We start from the raw sequence: 27,685 nt of genomic DNA on the forward strand, positions 1-27,685 counted from the left end.
TCTGATGCTGCCTGGCCTGCTGTGTTCCTCCAGCTCCACACTAGACTATTAATTGCATGTATCTTTCAAGTTATCCTGCAAATTCCAACAGTTTCCGTGTCCATAATATACACATCAGCATTTAACTAGGGACAGTACTGACAGGTGAACTGGAGTAGAAGACACAGAAGGTGATGCTAGTTGAGTTCTGAAATATCCTGCAAACAAAAGAATGGATTTAACTAAAAAAAAATTCTATTGGGCTGTAACAGTATTTTAATAGAATATAGTTTTTTGACCAATTGGCTGGTAAAATTAAATTTGCTCCTTTGTAACCAATTTAAGTCCATTTCTTTTAAGCACAGAGGCCCACTGTATAGCACTTCCCATCTTCACCCCATCAACATACCAGTTCCAGTTGCAACAATGTCTTATTCCATCTCACTCAGAACCAAGGTGACCTCATTGGAATACATCTTGCCATTTGGTCCCCTTTCCTGTTTTACTCATTTTATTTTCATGGATTCAATCTGTTTCTTGCTTCATATTTCTCTACTCGCCAAGAGAACTGAAAAAAAAAAATCCTTTGAACAATTCACATCTTGGTTTTCCAGCTGATACAAATTGTTTCTTTGTAATGGAAGGATTTCACTGTAGCCGGTTTTTGAAAATGCTGTGTGAAAGATGAAAAGTAGTAAAAGCTAGTTTTTGCAATTCGACCCCAGCTACTGGTTTGAGACTCATTTTGACCCTATAATCACTCATGCACGTAAAGAGTGACTTCACTTATATACATTTAAAGCTCCATTCCACCTCAGCCAACATCCAGAGCGACATTAAAGTGCCAATGAATCAGCTCGTTCTCATGTAGCCTCATTTCTCAGAGAAATCTTCCATGCAGTGAAGGTTACATAGCAGGCAATGCCAAAACTGAGCATCAATCAGCTTCTGTGGTGTTCTCACAATATCACTCCAAATTCATTCTGGGCGCCATCACATTAGTAGTTGCAATAAATCTTTTATGTTGAAGCAAGATTTCATTTGTTATATCAATGCTGATTGAGAGATATTATAGACAAAATAGATTTCAAAAAGAACTTCCATAATAACATTTTCTGAAGAAGGGTCTAGACCCGAAACGTCAGCTTTCCTGCTCCTCTGATGCTGCTTGGCCTGCTGCGTTCATTCAGCTCTAACTTTGTTATCTCAGATTCTCCAGCATCGGCAGTTCCTACTACCTCCATAATAACTCATTTTTATTATAAATGATTCCTTTATCTTCATTCCTGTGGAAAGTGCCAATACTGACAGCTCCAAAGTTTAAGATGACTAATTTAGGAAGTACAACATGCACGTAGATAGGAGCGAGATGTTATAAAGGGAAGTAGGCAAAGCAAGTGGGCAAACCACAGCCAGTGTTCAATGTGGGGGAAGTTTCAGTCACAGACGTTGGATCGATGCAGAGAAGTTACAATATTTTGTTAATGGTGGGAGACTTGAAGCAGTGGTAAGGCAAAGGTGTAGCCTGTGGTGTACACACACACAAATCACCAATAACTATTTTACTCCAGCAAGAAAATGTAATCAAATGAGAATGGAATTTTGACCTTTATCTAAAGAGGGGTAAAATTCAAAAGTGAAAAAAAAATGATGAGGGAATATTTTTTAAGACCCCTGAAGGTAGCTATAGAGGGTGGAAAGGGAATTTGATCTGTGAGAAATGAATTGTGCTGTTTTGCTCTTGTCTCCCGTACTTTTCCCAGAGGCAGCTTCAAAGCAGTGACTCCAGCTAACCAGTAGTGTGGGAAGCCAATACATCTTATTAAACGGATAGCATATTTCCAAGGGCAATGCAATTTTCATAAGGTCATATAGGGTGGTGTAGTAGGAGGATTACTTTGATGCTTTAGGAGGATATTTAATCATTCAGGTCAGAGCACACTGGTATGAGAAAAGATGCAGTTTGAGTATTCAATGGTAAAAAATGGCAGGTTAACAGCATTTACAGAGAGGCTTCCCTTTGTAAGGGAAACTCCTGGAGATCTCAGTTACAGCTTATGCTGAGGGTGCAAGCTAGTCATTCCCAGAGACCTTTCATCCCAACATTCTTTGAGGCCTCCCCTTCTAGATGATTACCTGACTGACTGATCCTCCCTCCTCCTCAACCCAACTAATATCCAGACTGAAAGCGAAACCAGAGGTGGTCTGTTAATTACTTGCCTTTCTGAAAATCGATCTGCAAGGAGCTCTGCTCTGATGGTCAGGTTATGGACCCATAAATGGTTTTGAGGGCCAAACAGAAGCTCAGCTAGGTATAGAAAATTCAGTCAAATGTGAAAGTTGTACAGTGCTCTGGTCAGATCTCATTGACATGGGAGAAGGGGTACAACAGATTCATAATAAAGTTACTAGGCCTTAAAGGTTTAAATTGTGAGGACCCATTGCACAGAATTGAGTTGCATTTCCTTTTGTTTGTAAGGTTGAAAGTTGATCTGATCGAGGCCTTGAAAATGACAAAGCGACTTAGACACAAACTATTTCTCTTGGTGCAGAAAAACAGAAGAAGGGGACATAATCTGAAAAATAAAGATTAAAAAAAACTTAAACGTGAAGGCAGGATGTACATTTCCATTCACAGAGTCACAGATATCCGGAACATAGCTCCACAAAGAGAGGTGGATACTCGGCTATTGGAAATGCTGAAGATTATGGCTTTCAGATTTTTGCAGGTAAGGGTATCAAAGAATACCGAGGAATGGAGTTAAGGTACAGAGAAGCCATGGTTTAATGGAATAAGAAAGTCTTGCATTTTCATAATGCCTTTTAGGAGCACTGGCTGTTCCAAAGTGCTATCAGCTAATGAAGTACCTGTCAAATTTAATCACTAACGTTGGCCACCTTGTCTCCAACTCGGATGCAGCAAGCTCCTAATAACAGCATGTGATACAGACCACATAATATTTTTGCGATCGTGATTAAAGGAAATTTTGGCCTGCACACTAGGGGTAGCTTCCTCAATCTTCTTCAAAATAGAGCTGTGGGGATCTCACATCCACTGAAAAGGGCACAATGAACCTCAGCTTAACATCTCATCTGAAAGACAGAATGGTACAGCAGATTTCGTGGCCTGAATATCCTATTTCTGTTTATTCCTAGAAAAATTTCCAGACTGGATGGGTTGCATGAGGCGCTACAATTGACATTTGCATGGCTGTGCAAAAGTTAAGGGGGCAAGAGTGGGCGGGGAAAGGATGAGAACTCATCCAGAGCTTCTGTATTCAATCATTAGCTTGTCAAACAGGGGGGAATGATGGCTATGATTTCCAAATGGTTCGCTGATCTGCCAACGCTCCTTTTCATGGCTCAGAAACAATGACATGTGAGTGAGATGCAGGACCAGTACCAGCTCTGGTGGGACCACGCTACAGGCTCAGTTGTAGCGTAAAAGAAGAAGTGAACAGAAATTGGCATTTTACCTTTTTAAAAAAAAATCGTTCTGGTGAGGGGTGATTAAAAATGCTATTGCTCATGGCAAGTAATCGCAAGTTTGTTTACCGAGTTGATACTGTGTAAAGTTTCCGATTGATCACACTGTTTTTTACAGCAGCAGTTCCTGTGTTTAACTTCACCTACACCCTGAGGCAAGGCTGTTTAAACAAGCACTTCCTGCAAACAGATAACAAGCTGAACTTGCCAACGCATCTCCGAAACAGTTAGTATCAATGTGCCTCTTGGAAACCTACAAACAGAACCATGTTAGAAACACACTGTTGTACATTTATAGCAACACATTGAGCACAATGATTTGCATGTCATCTTTTTAGGTTTTTTTTCTTAAAAGTTGGAAGCAAAATGTCCCGTGTTCAACTAAATCAAATAGCCATTGGAATACCAACTAGACAAGAATGTAATATAGTGATGAGGATTTCAAGGGGATAATATCCATAAAACAATCATATTGGGGCCACATGGCTGGGAAGAAGTAATGGAAGAGGCTGTGTGAAAACAGTTGGACTCCAAGGAAGTAAAGGGATCCACCATGATGCAAGTTGCAGTAGCCTCCACCAGTCTTTTAGAGGGCAGCGATGGCTGAGAGTTAGGATCTGTTGGGGACGGTTGTTTATTAAATAAGGGAGCCAACAGGAACACAAAGAAATAAGATCAAACTGGAGGTCCCAGAAGAGGCAAAATAATGTTAATTCATACTTTGAGTCACTAATCGATCACTGGTGCCATTGCAAATGCTGGTCATTGAATCTGGTCACTCTCATATCCATCTGATAAGTCTTCATTTTGCTGTTTGCCTCAATCTCTCTAGCTTCTTTTAATTATCTTCTTCTCTGCCCTTAATTCCTTTTGCTTCTGTTTGTCTGCTTCTCATTTTTTTTTAAATCTTCTGGTGTATATTGATGGATATGCTGCCTGTGGAAGGAAATTTTAATGGCTACAGTGTATACTTAGGATGGGCTTGGAACAAATATGTAGCCAGCCAGCCCTCCATCCCCACAATCACAGAAATTGCTGGAAAAACTCAGCAGGTCTGGCAGCATCTGAGGAGCCTCTTCTTCCGAAACGTTAATTCTGAATTCTCTCCAGATTTGCTGCCACACCTGCGGGGAGATTTCCCAGCAAGTTCTGTTTTTGTTTCAGATTTCCAGCATCGGCAATTCTTTTTTTTTCCCTCCTCAATTATTCATGCTTCCTTTCGCTTCCATCGGGTCACCTTTCTCCTCATTGCTACAGTTCAACATCAAACTGATCACTCTGAGTATCCTGAGAACAACAAATATTGGAGATCACAGTGGGTCAGGCAATATCCATGGAGAGAGAACATGCTAACCTGAGTCTAGATGGCTCTTCATCACTTCAGCTCTAATGAAGAGTCATCTAGACTCAAAACGTTAGCTTACTCTCTCTCCATGGATGCTACCTGATCTCCAGCATTTGTTTTCAGTACAGATTCCAGCATCTGCAGTAATTTGCTCCTACTCTCCATATCCTCCTCATTTACCCAGTGCCTAACATGCCAACTATTTCAACCGTTTTCGGTTTTGAGGGGGGAAGTATTAAGTCGAATGATCAAAATGCATATTTTCTTGTGTTACAATGGAGGCAACACCAGATAGAAGCTTTCAGAATAAGCTGAGTTAACTTGATATACTTGGAATTCAGAGTTCCTAAGAGACAGCGAACTTTCCTGGCTCACTTTTCTGTCTCCAAATCCAAAGATCCTGGCAATTTACTCTGGATCAACAACAATTACTCCATTTTGTTTGACACCAACATGTGTCGGCCCCTTGATCTGCTAGATCTCCTGACCCCAAGCCTCATGACAACCCTCAAGATGTGTGTCTTTGAATCCATGATTATCAGTGCATTTATCACTGTGAGCTCTCCACTGCATATGCAGTTGCTGATATCAAGTACTTTGTAAATCTGCTTTTTAAACACGTTTTGATTACCTTGACACAGCCCAGCATTGTATACTATTTAACAAAATCATATGACCTCTTACCAAAAGGTACATGATGACTGCTCTTCAGGTGTCTCTCAAACTCCTCAATTGATGCTGGATTTAATGCTTTTCCCCCATGAAAAGCAGAGTACCCAATCATTTGGTCTCATTTCTCTCAGTTTTTCTCCCATTTTCTCCTCTCTTCCTCATCAAATCAATCCTTTCCAATCTTCTGCAAATTATTCCATTCGCCATACCTGTCACAGAAGAATCTGAAAATACTTGTAAGTTCCTCAATGTAGAGGATGAATCACCATATCTCAATCTTCAAGTCCTTCAACAGAATAATAAAGCCCCAATCGACATTCTTAATTTTCTTTCTAATGTGCAGGGTTCCATCCTAATTCTTCCTTCCGAGATTCTTGACCTCATAAGCTCCTTTGACATCAAAGGGGTACCTCCACATCTCTTTTGTGAAACAAATAGCCCAATTGCAACTTTTCTTTTGTGCCAAACACCTACGTTTCCTTCAAACAAACATTCCAATCACTTAATCTGAAATATCAACATCCTTTGTCCCCTAGCACTCCAAACCCTGCCACATGCTCCTTCCCCCCCTACTTCTGGGCAGGGTGCAAGACAAAGTTGCTCATCTCACTTCTAACCTCTAACTAATCTCTCATCATTATTGTCTATTTCAATGGAAAGAAAAATCTCTATTAAGCAGGAATTTTCACAGACCCACTTCTGCTGACATGTAAACCTGGATTTACAAAGCATCTTTGGTGAAAGTGGAACAGCAAAGCTGGGGTGGTTTGGAGAAAATTCCTGGCCCAAACCTCATGCACTGACAGCCTAATCTCTTTCTTGAACTGTTTAACTTCTCAAATCCTTTAATTTTCTTCTGTAACCTTCAGGCTTTTATCGAATGCCAATCTATTGCATGATTTAAAAACAGAAATTGCTGGAGAGACCCAGCAGGTCTGGAAGCATCTGTGGACAGAAAGTGCAGTCAACATTTCAATGCCAGTGATCCTCCTTTAGAACAGTTGTCTCTGCTTTCTCTCCACAAACGTTGCCAGACCTGCTGAGTTTCTTGAGAAGTTTCTGTTTTTGTTTCAGATTTCCAGCGTCTGCTGCTCTTTGTCTTATCTCATTGCTTTTAACACCATTCAGCCTCAGTGTTATCCTTCAGGAGGGCCTTGGCATTCCAAACAATTTCTCAATCTTTTCCAATATGCGAGGCCGTAGGAACCACTTCATACAAACTCCACAAACCTGCTGAAACTTAAAGTTTCTAGGCCGTAAAACAAAAACACTAGTTTTTAGATGCAAAACAAATCCTGTGTATGTAGTAGATATGGGATGATTAGAGGGGAAAAAAAAGGGGTATACACAATGTTTTGACAATCAGTTCCGCAAGAGAAAAGTCTACTAGCCCATGATTGCTGAATCTTGGGCCAGGGCAGGTACCGAGCAAATCATATACCCACAGCTGGAATTTGGGTTCGAACTCAACTTAACTGGCATCCCGCCTCCTACTCATGGGACATAGCAGTGGGGTTGAGGTGTGCATATGACTTTATGTCTGATAGGCCACTATCAATCTTCACTACCCCCAGCACTGCTCATGTACCTGTTTGAGTCAGTTGCCTGGCTATCCTGGGAATTCTGCCCAATGGGCTCTTATAAGACATCAATAAAAATGCTGCCAATTGAGAACTGGTGTGTAGTTTTGTCCAGGCCCTGGGAAAAGTCCCAAACCTTCAGCAGGAGAGTGTCAATTGGTTTGATTATCTTGACAGGGATCTGAACAGAATTAAAAAAAAAACTTATATTCGGTCCTTTAATTCTAACCTTGGAGGAGTAATGTGTCCCCCGATCTAGGGGACAGTGCTACTTATATGCCCTAGTGGATTCTTGCCCAAGACATGCTACTAACCCTGTTCCTGGGAGTTTGTTTTAGATCGACCCTATTACATATGTTCTGGGCACTTCGATCAACTACAATTTCAACTCTGCTCCCTTTAATTACAGCTGTTTATGACTAATTGGAACAGTAAAGATATTGATTTTTTTTTAAAAAGACTGAGCACGCTAAAATTACTGCGAATTATTGTTCAGTGTGAACTACCTCCACGTAATCCAGACGCATCCAGTGATTCTGCCGTTTTAAGACACGTTAGATTTCAGTTATTTACACAACATTGTCCAGGGCAAACATCCATAAAAATGTCAGGGGTAAAAGTGCTAGCACGAATTCAGTTCGGATCTACACGATTTAAATTTGATCAGAAATATTGCAGAAGTTATTTTGATGCACGATGTCCATTTGACTGTGGTTAGAAAATATATTAGATACCATAACAAGGCAGTCAGCGTGACAAAGCTTATCTGATTTGCTAGTTTTATGTATTTGAATATTCAGTCTCAGGATCAATGTCAGATTTTGCACACTGTAGCCAGGTGAAGCAGCGTGAATGTCGGACAAGCGCAAAAAATATTTTAACTATTTAAAATAGCAAAGCAACAGGTTAGGGAGAAAGGTTGATCAGAGATTTTAAATCAATTAAAAGTAGAAGACAATGAATTATATAAAGCCTCCACTGCAACCCATACCTGTCTACAGAAGCAACACACCTTCCCCTTAGTGCCTGAAGCTATTGAAACATTTGTTTCTTTTCGACGTGGTTAGATGATTCAGAATGAGCTCGGATAAGGTGCACGCAGAAAGGAATGATACAAGATACCAGGTCTGAAACATGTCTTTTGTTCAAGTTTTGTAGCTTTAAGACCCCTTAATCTTGCCCAAGCAATGTCACTGAAAACACATTATTGCTGCCGATATACATTACCAATGGTTACATTTTAATTTTAATTTAAAAAAGCTTACCCACTCAGAAGGCTTTTTAATATTGGACAATCTTTTCAATCCTTTCTTAATCCACTTGTTCATTTGCATTTGTAACACAAGCACTCTGCTGTCAAACATGGCTCTCTCTCTCTCTCAGCCAAACAACTCCTCCACTAACTAATCACAAGTCCATCCTTCCCTAGACAGGAATGTGCCACTTTGCAAAAGGGAGATGGTAAGAGGGCAATTAGAAAATGAACTCCGCTAAGTGCTGTAAAAAGCTCAAAGACATCCACCAATTTTAATCCCGCAGGAACCAACACCGGACATTAGCCTTAGCTGCTCTTAAGGAAGAGATTACCAATGATGGGGAGTAATTTAACAATTTCCTCACTCCTTCCCACCCCCTTTCATGTTTACTGGATAACCAGCTCATTGTTATCACTCAGGGCTTTCCAAAAATTAAGTGTTGTACGTCGCCCAATGTTCAGAGCAAGTCGGAGATTCTGACGTGAAAAGCTGGATCTGAGCTAAAAGGTACCCGAGCTGATCAATTAGGACGTAAACTAGCTACCAGAGAGTTTTAAAATTACTGCCAGAAGGCTGCAACGTCTACTGATTTAATACAATAGTAACAAACGCCATCAGAAAAAGTACATTTATGTAGCACCATATCAAATCTCTCAGAAATACCTCAATGTGCTTCAAGGACAATTAATTTCTTTGAAAGTTAGTGATTGTTGTGTTACAGGTAAACCCAGTAACCATTTTCTACTCAGTGAAATATGACAAACATCAGTACTTATTTGAATAAAAACAGAAAATGTTGGAAAGAAATAGTTCTGTGAGGAAGGTCGAGCTCTTGTGTCTCCATGGTTGAATCCCTGACATACCAGTACTCATAATAGGGTTACTGTTTTACACCAGCCCAAGGTAGTTTTGCTGCTCAACACACTTGGCTTGCCCAACTGTAGAATGGTAAACAAGCTGAATGAATTGCTACTCTCTGCCTTCGTTTGGTAAGAGGGAGAAAGTGATACTGTTTAAAAAGAGATTAAAAAGCCCCTGTAGATAGCTAACATTTAAAATAAAATAATTTCATACTCCAATTAGGGGAGGCAATGGCCCGGTGCTATTATAGTGGACTGTTAATCCAGAGACCCAAGGTTTCAATCCTGTCATAGCAGATGGTGGAATTTCAATTCATTTTTTAAAAAAACCTGGAATTTAGAGTCTGATGATGACCATGAATCCTTTGCCAGTTATCAGAAAAACCCATCTGATTCACTAATATCCTTTAAGGAAAGAAACTGCCATCCTTACCTGGTCTGGCCTACATGTGACTTCAGACCCATAGCAATGTGATTGACACTTAAATGCCCTCTGGGGAATTAGGGGTGGGCAGTAAATGTTGCTCACATCCCATGAATGAATGGGTTTTATTTTCTCTTTTTACACCAATGTACCCTGTCTACCATTTACAATTGGAGTCTATGGTATCAGGGATTCATTGTGGAGATCCTCATCACAGTGGTCTGGATGTAGCATTCCTGAAAGTACATCTCAAACAGGAGATCATTTAGGATTGTGGTTCTTTCTGAAGAGTTAGTAACGCTGGTTTAGACTTGTTTCTGAGGATGACCAATCAGCGAAGGCATGAAGAGCATTTGGCCATCTGTAATCCTCCTGCTGGCCATATCGAGTTCTGAGAGGTACTTAATTTGTTCAGTTAAATTAAAAGTGATTAAAACACAATGGACTTAACAAGGAGGCGCTGAGAAGACAAAAATAGCTCATGGATTGATTTCCTGAGTGGTTTATTGGTATTAGTTAACAATAATGTAATCATAAGTAACAATCACATGCAAGTTCTGGTTGGCAAATGACAGACTTGGATTGTGACGCAAAGAATGCCAAAAAAAATCAATGTGAAAGACAGAATATCTTTTACATTCACAGTCACATTATGCTTGGAGTTAATTTAACAAAACAGCAAATGTTGACCATTAAAGCATATTAAAATCCAAGTATGTCATTTCCATTTTGTCACAGTTCAAGACTCAAACACAACACTCAATGTACAAAATCTAAGTGTTATTTACCTGACTGCAATATGTCACTAATCATGACTTTTGATACTGAGAGACTCTTTGCTTGATTGAGTAGCAGTATATTTTTGCAGTTTGTAGTTTTGCTGTAAGCTCAACAGAAGATCCGGAGAACCAACACTAATGCCATTTATATCATTTCTCCAGGATATTTTTCCAGAAAATCAGGGGAAAAGACCCCATGGAAATTCAACCTCCTGAAATTTCATTGCACTCTTTAATAAGCATTACTGGCACTACCAAAGAATTTTGACTTATCTTGCATGAAACTTGGTATGCACACACTGTACGATATCAGACTGAAACCAAGAAATAACTGTGAATCTGTTACAGAAGTGTAACACAGCTGAGGGATTTTGGTGATCTGATAAATCATACAAACAATTTTTGTCCAGAGCCCTGACACTGCGTTACAGAACTACTTATTGTTCAAATACGAGTCAATCTTCTGTAGAATTGCAGTAGGGGACTCAAAGACAAGTGCAATTTTCAGGTGAAGGAAGGTTCAATGCCAAGAATAATTCAACCAAGGAACGCAAAAGTCATTCTTCACTTTAAAGCCATAGATTCAATCCTATTGATGTATTTCTATTCTTTTTTCCCGTCTAGCTCTTTGACCAAATTTTTGGTCACCGTTTCTAATATTTCCTTACGTGGTTTGGCATCAAATATTGTTTGTTAACACTCCTGTGAAGAGTCTCAAGATGTTTTGCATAAAATTCAAGCTCTTGTTTATAATTGAAACTGTCCTTACAAAAATGTCACACTGAAATTACAATCTTCCACCAGCAAAGACACTGCAGCACCTCTGCTAAAAAGGACATACCTTGTTCCACCATTCAATAAGATCATGGCTGATATGATCACTCCACATTCATACCCACCCAGGATGACCTTTCACCCTCTTGCTTACCAGGAATCTTATCTACCCCAGCCTAAAAAATATTCAAGGACTTTGCTTCCACCATCTTTCGAGGAACAGATTCAAAGATTCACAATCTTCTGTGGAAAAAATATTTCTCCTTTCCTATGTCTTAAATGAGCAACTCTTATATCAAACCGGTGATTCCTCATTCTAGATTCTCCCACAAGAAGAAACATTCTTTCCATATGCACCCTGACAAGCCCCCTCAGGATCTTACATGTTTCAATCAAGTCACCGCTTACACTTCTAAACTCCAGTGGACCCAAGCTTAGCCTGTCCAGCCTGTCCTTATAAGGCAATGTGGAGGGGAACATAGAACATAGAACATTACAGCGCAGTACAGGCCCTTCGGCCCTCGATGTTGCGCCGACCTGTGAAACCAATCTGAAGCCCATCTAACCTACACTATTCCATTATCATCCATATGTTTATCCAATGACCATTTAAATGCCCTTAAAGTTGGCGAGTCTACTACTGTTGCAGGCAGGGCATTCCACGCCCTTACTACTCTCTGAGTAAAGAACCTACCTCTGACATCTGTCCTACATCTATCACCCCTCAATTTAAAGCTATGTCCCCTCGTGCTAGCCATCACCATCCGAGGAAAAAGGCTCTCGCTGTCCACCCTATCTAATCCTCTGATCATCTTGTACGTCTCTATTAAGTCACCTCTTAACCTTCTTCTCTCTAACGAAAACAGCCTCAAGTCCCTCAGCCTTTCCTCATAAGATCTTCCCTCCATACCAGGCAACATCCTGGTAAATCTCCTCTGCACCCTTTCCAATGCTTCCACATCCTTCCTATAATGTGGCGACCAGAACTGTACGCAATACTCCAAGTGCGGCCGCACCAGAGTTTTGTACAGCTGCAACATGACCTCATGGCTCCAAAACTCAATCCCTCTACCAATAAAACCTAACACACCGTACACATTCTTAACAACCCTATCAACCTGGGTGGCAACTTTCAGTAATCTATGCCCATGGACACCGAGGTCTCTCTGCTCATCCACACTACCAAGAATCTCACCATTAGCCCAGTACTCTGTATTCCTGTTACTCCTTCCAAAGTGAATCACCTCACACTTTTCCGCATTAAACTCCATTTGCCACCTCTCAGCCCAGCTCTGCAGCTTATCTATGTCCCTCTGTAACCTGCAACATCCTTCCGCACTATCCAAAACTCCACCGACTTTAGTGTCATCTGCAAATTTACTAATCCATCCTTCTACGCCCTCATCCAGGTCACTTATAAAAATGACAAACAGCAGTGGCCCCAAAACAGATCCTTGAGGTACACCACTAGTAACTGAACTCCAGGATGAACATTTCCCATCAACCACCACCCTCTGTCTTCTTACAGCTAACCAATTTCTGATCCAAACCGCTAAATCACCCTCAATCCCATGCCTCCGTATTTTCTGCAATAGCCTACTGAAATCCATATACACCACATCAACCGCTTTACCCTCATCCACCTGTTTGGTCACCTTCGCAAAGAACTCAATAAGGTTTGTGAGGCACGACCTACCCTTCACAAAACCGTGTTGACTATCCCTAATCAAATTATTCCCTTCTAGATGATTATAAATCCTATCTCTTATAATCCTTTCCAACACTTTACCCACAACTGAAGTAAGGCTCACTGGTCTATAATTACCAGGGTTGTCCCTACCCCCCTTCTTGAACAAGGGGACAACATTTGCTATCCTCCAGTCTTCTGGCACTATTCCTGTAGACAATGACGACATAAAGATCAAAGCCAAAGGCTCTGCAATCTCCTCCCTAGCTTCCCAGAGAATCCTAGGATAAATCCCATCCGGCCCAGGGGACTTATCTATTTTCACACTTTCCAGAATTGCTAACACCTCCTCCTTATGAACCTCAATCCCATCTCGTCTAATGGCCTGTATCTCAGTATTCTCGACAACATTGTCTTTTTCCTGTGTGAATACTGATGAAAAATATTCATTTACCGCCTCTCTTATCTCTTCGAACTCCACGCACAACTTCCCACTACTGTCCTTGACTGGCCCTAATCTTACTCTAGTCATTCTTTTATTCCTGACATACCTATAGAAAGCTTTAGGGTTTTCCTTGATCCTTCCTGCTAAAGACTTCTCATGTCCCCTCCTGGCTCTTCTTAGCTCTCTCTTTAGGTCCTTCCTGGCTAACTTGTAACTCTCAAACGCCCTAACTGAGCCTTCACGCCTCATCTCTACATAAGCCTCCTTCTTCCTCTTGACAAGAGATTCAACTTCTTTAGTAAACCACAGTTCCCTCGCTCGACCACTTCCTCCCTGCCTGACAGGTACATACTTATCAAGGACACGCAGTAGCTGTTCCTTGAACAAGCTCCACATTTCAATTGTGCTCAGCCCCTGCAGTTTCCTTCTCCATCCTATGCATCCTAAATCTTGCCTAATCGCCTCATAATTGCCTGTCCCCCAGCTATAACTCTTCCCCTGCGGTATATACCTATCCCTTTCCATCGCTAAAGTAAACGTAACCGAATTGTGGTCACTATCACCAAAGTGCTCACCTACCTCCAAATCTAACACCTGGCCTGGTTCATTACCCAGTACCAAATCCAATGTGGCCTCGCCTCTTGTTGGCCTATCTACATACTGTGTCAGGAAACCCTCCTGCACACATTGGACAAAAACTGACCCATCTAAAGTACTCGAACTATAGCGTTTCCAGTCAATATTTGGAAAGTTAAAGTCCCCCATAACAACTACCCTGTTACTTTCGCTCCTATCCAGAATCATCTTTGCAATCCTTTCCTCTACATCTCTGGAACTTTTCGGAGGCCTATAGAAAACTCCCAACAGGGTGACCTCTCCTTTCCTGTTTCTAACCTCAGCCCATACTACCTCAGTAGACGAGTTGTCATCAAACGTCCTTTCTGCCACCGTAATACTGTCCTTGACTAACAATGCCACACCTCCCCCTCTCTTACCACCGTTCCTGATCTTACTGAAACATCTAAACCCCGGAACTTGCAACAACCATTCCTGTCCCTGCTCTATCCATGTCTCCGAAATGGCCACAACATCGAAGTCCCAGGTACCAACCCATGCTGCAAGTTCACCCACCTTATTCCGGATGCTCCTGGCGTTGAAGTAGACACACTTCAAACCACCTTCCTGCCTGCCGGTACACTCCTGCAACCTTGAAACTGAATTGAAGGAGGTGTAATTACAGAAGCAGATGGTGAAATAGGCATGAGAACAAAGCAATTTGGAGTGGAAAACTCATTACAGGAAGTGCCTGTAGAGTTTTGTTTCAAAGATTAGTTGAAGCAGTGTACACATGGTTAACTCCTCAGTTTTAAATTAAATCACATTTTCTTGAGTCCACCATTATTTGGGTAGGTTTGATTGACATTGTAAACTTCCAAACCTGATTGGTAATGTGTACTTTCTGTAATACTAATCCAACAATGAACACGCATCATTGCAATGTCAAATATATTTTACTGGCGTTTGTATAAACATTAATATGGCATATTGTAAGAAAAAGATACTTGCTGCAATGTTTTCACATTAACCTAACTAGAATAACTACGTTGTCTTTCTCGCACATTAAGCACCTTTATGTGTTGACGTACAGTAAATCTACAGAATGGTATCTCAGAGGGCAATGCTAAATAATAAAATAGTTTACAGTTATATTTCCTGTACTTAGTACTGTGCCAGCAATTAAAACATGCCTCACGTGAATATGACTCATAACAATTTGAAGGTTGAGACTACTCAGGAGGTTTTGTGGTGCAGTGAGTAGCATTCCTACATCTAAGCAAGAAGATCTGGGATCAAATCCTACATCAGAATCTAATGGCTAAGCAAGGAGTGTTCATAATTTGACCAAGCGGGTTAAGTATCAATTTGCAAATCCTTTCAACATGGCAGGCATTAACAGCTGCAGAGATTCCTGCTCAGTCATGTGATGGAGACAATATTAGAACCCTTACCATAATTTTTTAAAAAATATATATTTCTTCCCGGGATGTGGGTGTTGCTGGATAGGCCAACATTCATTTCCCATCCTAAATGCCTCTGTGAAGGTAGTCACGAATCACTTTCTTGATCCCTTCCAACCCATGGGGTGTAGGTACAGTCACATTACCATTAGGGAGGGAGTTCCAGCATTTTGACCGAGCAAACCGAAGGAACAGCAATACAATTCCAAGTCAGGATGGTGTCTGACTCGGAGGGGAACATGCAGGTAGTGATTCTCCATGTCCTTGTCTTTTCTGGTTGCAAAGGTCGCAAATTTGGAAGGTGCTGGTGAAGATTCTTGGTGAATTGCTGCAGTACATCCTGTAGATGGTACATGTGCAGTTACAGTGTTGGGAGGATGGAGGGAATGAACGTTAAAGATGGTGAATAATTTGTCATTCAAGCAGACTGCTTTGTAATTTGGTTCATAGCTCTGAACTACAACATGCACGTAAAGGTGTATATTGCTACAGCAACTCAGATACCTTGAGTGTGGTAGGCTTGAGACCGGTTGTCTCTGTTGGCTGGTATGGGTCAGATTTGTGCTAACAAATGGAGATCAATCCCGGTCCCAGTTAGTATGGATTCAGGACCTGTCTCTTTGGTGGGTCAGACCTGCCTTAGACAGAGAACTGAAGATGAATAGCCAGCCACGCAGGTCTGCTATCAAGTAATGATAGCAGAAGCTGTTCAGTTAACTATTTCTTATTTTGAACCCTTAACCAGAATTTGGAATTGGAATCTGAAAAAGGAATGTGGTTGGAATCAGAATCCTTAATTAAGTTCAGTATGGCACAGGATTGAGGATTTGAGGTAGAAGTTACTGCTTCATCAAGATATAGAAAGAAAGAAGCACCTTTCATGGCTCAAGGATGTACAAACAGCGTTACAACCAATTACTTGCTTTTGAAGCAGTGCCACTGTTGTAGAGTAGGTGGTGCAACAGCCAAAATGCACACAGGAAGATCCCACAGCAATTACTAAGAAAAAGCCCTGATACACTGCAGCAAAGTCAAATACACTTTGTCTCAACATTAATTAAGAAAATGAACTCCACCCAACAAAACGTAAACAGATCCTTTAGCCATCACATGTTCTATATTACTCACTCTCCCTCCCTCTCTATCAGCATGATAAAAATGGCTCATCATTTTCCAGCCGCTTTCAGTTCTGAAGAATAGTCATATTAGACTTGAAATGTTGACTCTGTTTCAGTCTTCATGGATGCTGTCCAGATCTGATGCATTTCTCCAGCATTTATTTTTACATTACTTATTGTTACAAACTTCACCTGAAATAGAATTTGAAATGACTCCAAGGAGGCAGGTAACCTGTCACCAAGTCACCTTTTATTTACATGTGCACAGTACATGGCTCTGACTAGCTCCCTCAGAGCCAGTCCCTGGAATGAGGGGAGTCTCCGAATCTCCTGTTTATATGTCAGCCAGGGCTCCCTGAGTAGCCCAGGTTAACATCACCAATCAAGGATCTCATAGTCAGTGGATCCACCTGGCCCTTGTTCCAATCAGTACAAATTCTACTCTGTCTCCATCCCATTACTGAAGTGTTCACCACACTTCCTGTTATTGGTTAAAACGTGTTAAACCAACTGTGTATTGAACTATGGAATTAGAAACAGCAGACAATCCAGACCTATTCCGATCCCATCTTCACCTGTTATGTACTGATGTCAAATATCAATAATCATGTAAAAAATAATAGTGCTAATAATCCCTCCATTTTCTTTTTGAATTGAGTTGTTTTTATAATAATTTATTATTGGGAACAAAATATATTTCATTTCAGTCTTTAAAGGATTACTGTCCTGGATTTAATATTTCATATTTCTAGACAGTGTTTTACCACATATCAATACAATCTATTGGTACGGTAGTACTATTATGGACTAGGATGGTTTTAAAACCTAAAATGGCCACCAAGATCACTTGATCACAGACTGAGGCAAGTCCAGGAGACCCATGTGGGATAAATAAAACAGCCTGCACCGAATTTGTCATTTTATCTAAAGGCATCAAAACCACACAACTGAGTCAGCATCACAAATGTACATTTCCTGCTATAATTGACACTTGTTTGATAACTTCACCAGAGTAATTATTCCAAAAGCCAAAATGGCCATTGATGCATGAGCAAAACTGGCCAGTGATGTTGTTTTCCAGTGACAGATGTCCGTAAACCAGAATATGTCTTTGTATACACGGCTGATGTCACATATGCGTGAACAAATACAAGTTAAATGGCGCAGTTTTCCGCCACTGTTGTTCCTGTTCTTCTTACTATTCATAGACTGTGGGCTAATTCTACCACCGCTCAGGTACTGGCACCAAACTGCAGTATGAGTATATGGGCAGTGTCATCTTTGTTCATGGCATCTGCTGTAACGACTTGGCACTGCAAAACTTTACTTCTGCGCATGTACAGTTGCTGTGCCACCTAGTCCATATTTCAGTCGCTGTTTTTGAGCAGCGAAGCAGAGAGAAAGAATGTGGACTGAGAACAACAAGGACTGAAATGTCCCTCTGATCACCTCACAAGATAACGGCCAGTGAGAAAGAAAATGATGAAAAAAAAACATTTGGTTAGAATACAAAGATATCAATAAACTTTCCTCACCATAGAGGGACAATTAAGCAACTGCAATCTCAGATTAAAAATCTAACATCTCAAGGGCTCTACTGGCTTTTAAATGGTGTGTTTTGTACCAGACACACTCCCCTTTTAAAGCATACAACCCATGTTTGTGCGTGCTTGATACCATGTTTCATTACTTTCTTCCTCAGGTTTAGTGGGTAATAAAATTCATCTTTCACTAAGAAAACCTTGTAATCTGCTCCTTCAATCTGATCTCGTGAACACATTTTCAATTGATTTTAATCTGTGTACAAAAATGTTATATTTTTTGTGACTGGTCAAGAGAGGGCGTTCTAAAAAAGGAGATAATCACCGCTCCTCCCCTGGGCAGAATCACATCAAATGTAAAATAGTTCAATTAACTGTGCAGCAGGTTTTTTCATGACAGAATGGACAAGATTTTCACTTTGCACTGTGACAAATTGACACATCTTTACTTACAATGGGAAATGCAGACAGAAAGAGGCCATTATGCCCATCAGGTCTGCACAAGCAACGATTTATATTTGTGTAGCCTCTTTAACGTAATGAATTGTCCAATGTGCTGCACCTGTTCTTCAAGAGAGCTACTCAATTTGTTCCACTCCTTTGCTCTTAAAATGCTTTCTTTCAAGTGCATATCCAATTTTCTTTTGAAAGCCCTGATTGAATTTTCTTCCATTTTATTTCAGGTATCCAGCCTTGATCATGACAACTCCTGGTTATTTTAAATGAGAAATTTTTGACTATTCCTAACATTACAGCACAGATTTAGTTTCAAACTATCTGCTCATTTAATGGGATCCAAAAAAATGCAGAGGTGAGAACAGAGTGAAGAGAAGTAAGTATCAATAATACATTTCACAGGTTGGAAAAACTTCTAACACAGCCATGTATGTCACATGAAGCTGACAATTAATTGACTGCTAATAAATATATGTTCAGTTAATTTAACAATGCACTCACCAACAACTAAAAATGAACTGAATAATGCAACGGGCATTATGGGTGTTTGTATGGTTTAAAAGCATCATGGCAGTGAAATAATAAAGCTACAAAAAGGGTGTGGAATTTCACACCCTCCTACAAAGGGCGATGTTTGGAGGTGGGGAGGGTCATGTGGTCACACTGGATCTCTTGCCTGGAGTACACACAGCCTTCCTGACTCCCTCCGATTAAGATTGGGTGGGAAGGCTTGCGGCGACCTTTCTGCCTGGAGGGCAGCTGAAACGCTTAAGCAGCTACTCAAGGGCCATTTCCTGCTGCCGCTGGTATTCAACTGGTGCTGGGCAGAACACCCGCCTCTTGTGTTTGCCTGAGACCATCAAAAAGGGAATGGATGGGGGTGTGTATCCCATTCTGTACTGAATCGAATGACACCGCAGCAAGAGGGAGGAGACCACAGAAAGTCACAGCCCTGTCCTTACTGTTGCTACTAACCCCATCCAGGCCAGATGCCTTTCCTCAGGATCGCTGGGCTTAAAACATGAACTCTGTTTTCTCCCCACAGATGCTGCCAGACCTGCTGAGTTTATCCAGCAACTTCTGTTTTTGTTTGTTTCAGATCTCCAGCACCTGCAGTTCTTTGTTTTATTTTACTTTAAATCTGTGTTCTTTGATTCCTAACCTTCCAGTATTGGGAACAACAATACGAAGTAAGAGAAGACAACTAAAGAAATGCTATTACATTGATAAGTACATTGCTCTGACTATATGTATTTGCTAATACTGAGAATTTTTAATAATTAATTTTCTTGCCTTTCTCAGCATCCTTTGTCCCATATATTAATAATAAGCTCAAAAGGTGGAGCAGACAATTTGTCCCCATTGCTAATTTGACACTTTTCACCTCCATTGTTCCTGGATTGGAATCATCAACTAGAAGATAATGTCACAGCCAGGTTTGCACAGACGCCACATGGTGGAAATGCAAGCTACTTATTGCTTTGTGGCACATCAATGCAGTATGTGATCAAGTACAGTCTCTATACCTCACTGGCTGTAGTGGTCACGTGAGATAATTGTGATTTAGCTCCAACTCCAGCATTTCATCTCCCAGGAAACAATGAAACTCTCCAAGAATGAAACAGTGTGAGCAAAGTCAGTGCAGGGTGAGCCAGGGAGCAATACTATACAGACTTCTACACACAGTGTCAATGTCACAAAAACAGACCGAGATCGGGCCTACTGCTGTGGAGGGCAGAGCATGCAAGACTGGAAAGAACAGGAGACAAAGCTCAGCTCTAACTTATCTGTTGAATTGAACACTATTTTCTAGAGACTTCACAAAGTCACTGAATACTTAAACACTTGCTCGCATCTAAAAGAAATTCAGCACTTGTCCAAAGAACATTCAATCGTCTCTATTCATCACAACAGTAGACATTAAAGAAGTCGTCCTCTAAATGTTTTAAAATTAGCACATTTAACCACTTTATAAGCAACCCTGTCACTATGGGTAACTGTTCAGGAAAAGGATGATAGGTTTTCTTTCTGTTAAAGTCCTTTAAATAAGCTGGCAAATTGCCTCGGTTCACCAAACATTTTCACCCAGCATGATACGCTAATCTTATAAATTTGTTACAGCACAGCTGCCTGACACCGAATATTCCAGGCAGATCTTTTTTAAGGAACTGTCCACATTTTACCATAATCAAGTTGTCTGAAAGGAGTACACATTGTCATCTGTAGTTAACAGGCCTTGAAATTAGGGGAGGCACCCAAAATTATTCTTGTGCGTTACTTAAGATGCATTTGTCCAGTATTCCTGAGGTTTTGACTTCACAATAAACAAAGGCTCTATCTCCAAGGCCTTAATTCGGTATTAATCCCACCATGATGGAGAGGAAAAGGTCGTGGGGGGCTGAACCTTTTAATACGTCCAACAAATTCCCTATCTTGTCGCACACATGTTCATTGCTGTTTTTGCTACAGATTTACAGATGAAACACTTCATTGCAGGAAGGATCCCACCATGTGGCTGGAAGCCTGATTTAAAAATTTGGAAGTGGCCAGTCAGGATTTCAAAGACTTGGAAAGACTCACAGAATGAGGAGAGTTGGAGCTCAACAAGAAAGATATTCTGTGAAGCACAGCTCGCAGGTCAAAAGGGGAGAAGTCGATGGTCCACTGCTAAACCCTGTCACCGCCAGAGGCAGGTTCATCCAGAGGGGTCACTGGCTCCAACTTCCCAGTCGCTGGCCAGCCTTTCAATTTGACCAGTTGCTGTGAGGGAAATGGCCTGCACTGCTATGCCAGACCCCAGTTACTTTTCCCCAGGCATTCTGGAATCCAGCCTTCATAAATGTCGTGGCCTTCCTTCCACAGGAATTTAACTCCGGTGGAACCTCAGATTGGGATACTTTATAGGCTTCAACCAGCACACTGAAAACATTTGGAATTTACAGTTCTGGTGAGACATAATAGCCACATATTAGCACAGAACTCTCTTCCCTAATCCTTTCAAATTGAGTTAGCTAGCCCAGGTTGGCATCTATCCTGTAGCTATCGCGTAAAGCAATCCATGAGTTACCTTGATTCATCAACAGTGACATTTTTGTAAAATTAGTCCAAGAATTTTGTTAATAAACAAAATATTACTGAGCAATTGCCAGAACTGAAGCGATAATGAGAGCTGGAACTGTGCTGTCATATTTTGAGATGTTAAGATTTTTTTCCTGAACAAGATATAAAACGAGCATCTTAATCAGATCCAGTGGTTTTCTTTGGTGGTCAAATAACGTACTAAAGGTCCCTGTGAACTCTCCCACGAAAGGTATTGATGAGAACCTGCCACTTTGACACCCACAGCCCACACATACAGCAGTCATCAGAAGAGAACATTTCAAATAAATTCTTTTTTAACAAAGTTGCTCAGGATTGCAGTTTTGATTGAGCTCAGAAATGCATTCTCAACCAAGTTTGTACTACTTGTGATATTTATTACAGATGGGGTAAATAATCAACTCAATTCTACCGCGGTCCTCAAGAATGATTCCAGTTTAAAAGATAATCTGTTCTACTTCTTCAAATTCTGGATATTGCGTAGTGCATTTCTAGAATGCTTTTGAAAAGTTATTTATGCTCTTCCCTGTTCTGTCATATCTCATAATGGCTTTCAGGAGGATGACAAATGGTAAGTCACAAATCAGCAATCGAGATAGATAGACAGGGGAGCTCATGATAAATGCTACTGGATTGAAGGTCAGCTGTATACTGTCCATCATAATCACTGAAATGAGAGTTTGTACATTGTTTCTGATGGTCGGCAAATTAGTCTAAAATATTTGATGTCAAAGAAGGCACATAATTCTTTGAAGTTTGCGTCACATGTAGACAGGGTGGTTAAGAAGGCGTTTTGTATGCTTGCCTTCATCGCTCAGACTTTTGAGTATAGGAGTTGGGATGTCATGTTGAGGTTGTACAGGATGTTGGTGAGGTCTCTTCTGTAGTACTGTGTCCGGTTCTGGTTGCCCTGTTGCAGGAAGGACATTATTAAGCTGGAAAGGGTTCAGGAAAGATTTACCAGGATGTTGCCAGGAATGGAGGGTTTGAGTTATAAGGAGAGACTGGATAGGCTGGGACTTTTTTCACTCGAATGTAGGAGGTTGAGGGGTGACCTTATGGAGGTTTATAAAATAATGAGGCGTATAGATATGGTGAATGGCAGATATTTTTTCCTTAGGGTGGGAGTTGCATGATTAGGGGGCATATTTTCAAGGTGAGAGGGGAAAGATTTTAAAAAAGGCATAAGGGGCAATTTTCTTTACACAGAGTGGTTTGTGTGTGGAATGAACTTTCAGAGGAAGTGCTGGATGTGGGTACAGTTACAACATTTAAAAGACATTTAGATAAATACATGAATAAGAGATATTTGGAGCGTTATTGGGCCAAGCACAGGCAGGTGGGGCTAGTTTAGTTGTTTCCATGCTGTATGACTCTATAAACAAACTGTCCCTTTCACCTTAGCGTTCAAAAGCCCCATTAGAATTTTGTTCCTTCTGATATTGCTGGTGCCAACTCAAACTGGCTTACAATTCCATCAGTACTGAATGCATTTCATTTTCTGACATGCTGCTTCCACTGGGTTTGGGGGAATATACTTTGATATTAAAGTTATTTGAGGTTTGCACTGCGACAATATTTGATCTCAGACGAGGGCACACAGTCCACATCTACTCCAGTGCCAGGAGTAAAAGCTGTTCACGCTGACTATGCACTGGGGCAGCAATAAAACAACAAGCTGCTCACAAAGAGGATCTGTAAACACGTTGTACTGAAAACATTGCTGCGGTTTTGGCAAAAGTCTGATGAAGCTTGTTGTAGAAGTCACAAAGTTACTGCTGTGGGACAGGAGAACAAAAAAAAGACTTTTGCTGGTGGTGAAACAGCTTGAATGTCCCAGCTTGTAACTAATCAACTGTCATGTGAGTTTGGTGCTTCATTGGCATATTTCACAAACCATCAGAATACCATCCAATAAAACATTCTTTCCTCCGCCCAGTTGACCATAAACAAATTATTTGATAACTCAGAAATAAAATCACTCAGATTTACAATCAGCTAATTCTATCCCCACTGAACTGATTTCCACCTCTATTGAACAGAAGCATTCCATTCAATAGAAATTTCTATCAAATAGAAATAGTCACTGATAGGTGTGGTCTATACGCCACCAAATAGTGACATTGTGGTGGGGCGGGCAATAAACATAGAAATAGCTAATGCATGTAAAAACGGTACAGCAATTATCATGGGGGATTTTAATCTACATATCGATTGGTCAAACCAGGTCGGTCATAGCAGCCTTGAGGAGGGGTTCATAGAATGCATCCGCGATAATTTCCTTGAACAATATATAATGGAACCTACGAGGGAGCAAGCTATCCTAGATCTAGTCCTGTGAAATGAGACGGGAATAATTAAGGATCTCACAGTTAGGGATCCTCTCGGAAGGAGCGATCACAGTATGGTCAAATTTAAAATACAGATGGAGCATGAGAAGGTTAAATCCAGTACCAATGTCCTGTGCTTAAACAAAGGAGGCTATGATGGGATGAGGGAGGAACTAGCTAAGGTAAAATGGGAGCAAAAACTTTATGGTGGGTCAATTGAGGAACAGTGGAGGACTTTCAAAACGATTTTTCACAGTGCTCAGCAGAAGTATATTCCAGTGATAAGGAAGAACTGTAGGAAAACAGACAGCCAGCCATGGATGTCTAAGGACATAAAGGAAAGTATCAGACTGAAAAAAAACACATACAAAAAAGCAAAGATTAGTGGGAAACTAGTAGACTGGGAAATCTTTAAAGGCCAACAGAAAGCCACAAAAAAAGTTATAAAGAAAAGTAAGATAGATTATGAGAGTAAACTAGCTCAGAATATAAAAACAGGCAGCAAAAGTTTCTATAAATATGTAAATCGTAAAAGAGTGGCGAAGGTAAATATTGGTCCTTTAGAGGATGAGAAGGCCAATTTAATAACTGGGAATGAGGAAATAGCTGAGACATTAAACAGTTATTTCGTGTCAGTCTTCACAGTGGAAGACACAAATAACATGCCGAAAACTAATGGCAAGAAGGTTATAGCAGGTGAGGACCTGGAAACTATCATTATCACTAAGGAAGCAGTGCTGGGCAAGCTAATGGGGCTAAAGGTAGACAAGTCTCCTGGCCCTGATGAAATGCATCCCAGGGTACTAAAAGGGGTGATGGGGGAAATAGCAAATGCACTAGTAATTATGTACCAGAATTCACTGGACTCTGGGGTAGTTCCTGCAGATTGGAAAACAGCCAATGTGACGCCACTGTTTAAAAAAGGAAGTAGATAAAAAGCAGGTAACTATAGGCCAGTTAGCTTAACTTCGGTAGTGGGGAAAATGCTTGAATCTATCATTAAGGAAGAAATAGCAAGACATCTGGATATCAATTGTCCCATTGGGAACACCCAGCATGGTTTAATGAAGGGTAGGTCATGTTTAACTAATTTGGTGGAATTCTTTGAGGACATTACTTGCGTGGTGGACAATGGGGAACCTGTGGATGTGGTGTATCTGGATTTCCAGAAGGCATTTGACAAGGTGCCGCAGCAAAGGCTGCTACATAAGATTAAGTTGCACGGCATTACATGTAATGTATTGGCATGGATAGAGGATTGGTTGACCAGTAGAAAGCAAAGAGTAGGGGTAAATGGGTGTTTTTCTGGTTGGCGGTCAGTGGCTAGTGGTATGCCTCAGGGATCAGTGTTGGGACCGCAATTGTTTACAATTTACATAGATGATTTGGAGTTGGGGACTAAGTGTGGTGTGTCAAAATTTGCAGATGACACGAAGGTGAGCGGTAGAGCAAAGTGTGCGGAAGACACTGAAAGTCTACAGAGGGATATAGATAGTCTAAGTGAGTGGGCAAAGGTCTGGCAGATGGAGTACAATGTTGATAAGTGTGAGGTCATCTATTTTGGTAGGAATAACAGCAAAATGGACTATGTTTTAAATGGTAAAAAATTGCAGCATGCTGCTGTGCAGAGGGACTTGGGTGTCTTTATGCATGAATGGCTAAAAGTAGGATTGCAGGTGCAGCAGGTAATTAAAAAGGCAAATGGAATTTTGTCTGACATTGCTAGAGGTATGGAGTTTAAAAACAGGGAGGCTATGCTGCAGCTGTATAGGGTCCTGGTGAGGCCACACCTGGAGTACTGTGTGCAGTTTTGGTCTCCTTACTTGAGAAGGAATATACTAGCACTGGAGGGGGTGCAGAGGAGATTCACTCGGTTGATTCCAGAGTTGAGAGGGTTGGATTATGAGGAGACACTGAGTAGACTGGGATTATATTCATTGGAATTCAGAAGAATGAGGGGAGATCTTATAGAAACATATAAGATTATGAAGGGAATAGATAAGGTGGAGGCAGGGAGGTTGTTTCCGCTAGCAGGTGAAACTAGGTCTAGAGGGCATCGCCTCAAAATAAAGGGAAGCAGATGCAGGTCTGAGGTCAGGAGGAACTTCTTCACCCAAAGGGTTGTGAATCTATGGAATTCCCTGCCCAGTGAAGCAGTTGAAGCCACCTCGCTGAACGTTTTTAAGGCAAGGCTAGATAAATTTTTGAACTGTAAAGGAATTAAGGGTTACGGTGAGTGGGCGGGTAAGTGGAGCTGAGTCTCAAAAAGATCAGCCATGATCTTATTAAATGGTGGGGCAGGCTCAAGGGGGCAGATGGCCTACTCCTGCTCCTAGTTCTTATGTTCTTATGTTCTAATATTAATGGATTAATGTGTAAATCGCTAATATACATGTGAACTGCACAGTCCCTCAACTGAGATTTCTGTCTAAAGCATTACTAAAAAATTCTCCAGTTTATAACTGTGTGATCCATCAATATTCCACACAAACAATTTACGATATAATCATGACAGGAAAAAATATTACAACTCACCAGATCACCCAAAAGGTCAGTGTGATATGTTATAACAAGGTGTAGAGCTGGATGAACACAGCAGGCCAAGCAGCATCATAGGAGCAGGAAGGCTGACGTTTCGGGCCTAGACCCTTCACCTGGCTTACCCCTTGCTGGGATATTTCTGATTGAAGAAATTCAACTGAACATGCCAAAAAAAAACACATACACAAAGCAAGTGCCCGTACACTTTATGATAACATTGTTCCATTTTTCTCAGAATTTTAATATGTAAATGCCATAGACAGAGTTAATTTCTGTTCACTTTGTAAATCTATTAAAAACCAGGTACAGGTGACAGGAGTTAACCATGAGGAAAATGCTGACAAATTTGACAAAGCTTTCCCTGAACTAACAATACCTCATCTCTTAGGACTGAACAAAAAATGCTGGAAATCTCAACAGGCAGCATCCATGGAGATACAGCAAGCTAACGTTTTGAGTCTAAATGACTCTTCATCAGAGCTGACATGAAATGTGGTGGAGCACAGCATTTATGAAGAAGTGGGAAGAGTGGGGTGCTGGGGGGGAAAGGATGCTGAGCGGGGAAGAGGTGAAGAGGCTACTGTGGTTACATGGGAAGGTGGTTGGTGTTGGTCGTCATCGAGGAATGGACTAAGGTGTTCCAAAGGGAACATTCCCTGTGAAATGCAGGCTGCGGAGTGAGGGAAATATGTATTTGGTGGTGGCATTCAAATTGAGTTCTCTGAAATGGTGCAGGATGATCCTTTCAATATGCAGGCTGGTGGGATGAAAAGAGAGGATAAGGAAGACCTGATTACTCTGATCTCTTGCTGTACTGAAAGCAAAATGAATCTTTCTGCCTGCGTCTCCTGTGTATAAGTAGGACTTAATTGAAAATTGGTAAATAGGAATTGGAAATTGGTACAATTGTGCAAAACAACAGAATGTCAAACATGTGGCCTCCATGTGAATAGTTCAAAAATGGTACGTTTATCACAAAAGATTTTCTTTCTGGAGGAATTCTGCAGAATCAATCAATTGTTGCTGATACTGTCATTATAAAAGCATAGCTAAAGACTTATGTGGAAACATAAACTAATTCTGGCAGCCCAATAGTAAGCTGTTCTTTTGGGCAAGATTGCAAAAAGTTAAATTATGACTTAATTCACTATGGAGGTGGTGGTTGAGGAATAATTGTTGACTAGGAAAGATCCTGAACTTCTTCAATACACACCATGGACTAGCTTATGTCCACCTGAATAGAATTAGTAACCCATCCAAAACATGGTCTTCCCCAAAATGGAACACTCCATCAG

General features: G+C 40.9%; 1 protein-coding gene and 1 long non-coding RNA gene across 5 annotated transcripts in view; one reads left to right on the plus strand and one right to left on the minus strand.

Annotated features, from left to right (window-relative positions):
• Positions 1 to 27,685, minus strand: part of shroom3 (shroom family member 3) — a 400,329-nt gene that overhangs the window by 125,989 nt on the left and 246,655 nt on the right. Inside the window, exon 1 of one of the 4 annotated variants that reach the window (XM_048592568.1) lies at positions 8,328 to 8,566. The exons of the other annotated variants lie outside the window; for them this stretch is intronic. The gene's annotated coding sequence lies outside the window, so the exon portion shown is untranslated. Of the gene's footprint in view, positions 1 to 8,327; positions 8,567 to 27,685 lie in introns of those variants that run through there. 4 annotated transcript variants of the gene reach the window in all.
• Positions 8,746 to 21,664, plus strand: LOC125481360. Its single transcript, XR_007261313.1, has 3 exons — positions 8,746 to 8,825; positions 18,648 to 18,796; positions 20,890 to 21,664. It is a non-coding gene; the product is annotated as an uncharacterized LOC125481360 (long non-coding RNA).

The sequence above is a fragment of the Rhincodon typus genome, chromosome 1 (assembly GCF_021869965.1).
Source record: "Rhincodon typus isolate 14 chromosome 1, sRhiTyp1.1, whole genome shotgun sequence".
Classification (NCBI taxonomy): Eukaryota; Metazoa; Chordata; class Chondrichthyes; order Orectolobiformes; family Rhincodontidae; genus Rhincodon; species Rhincodon typus.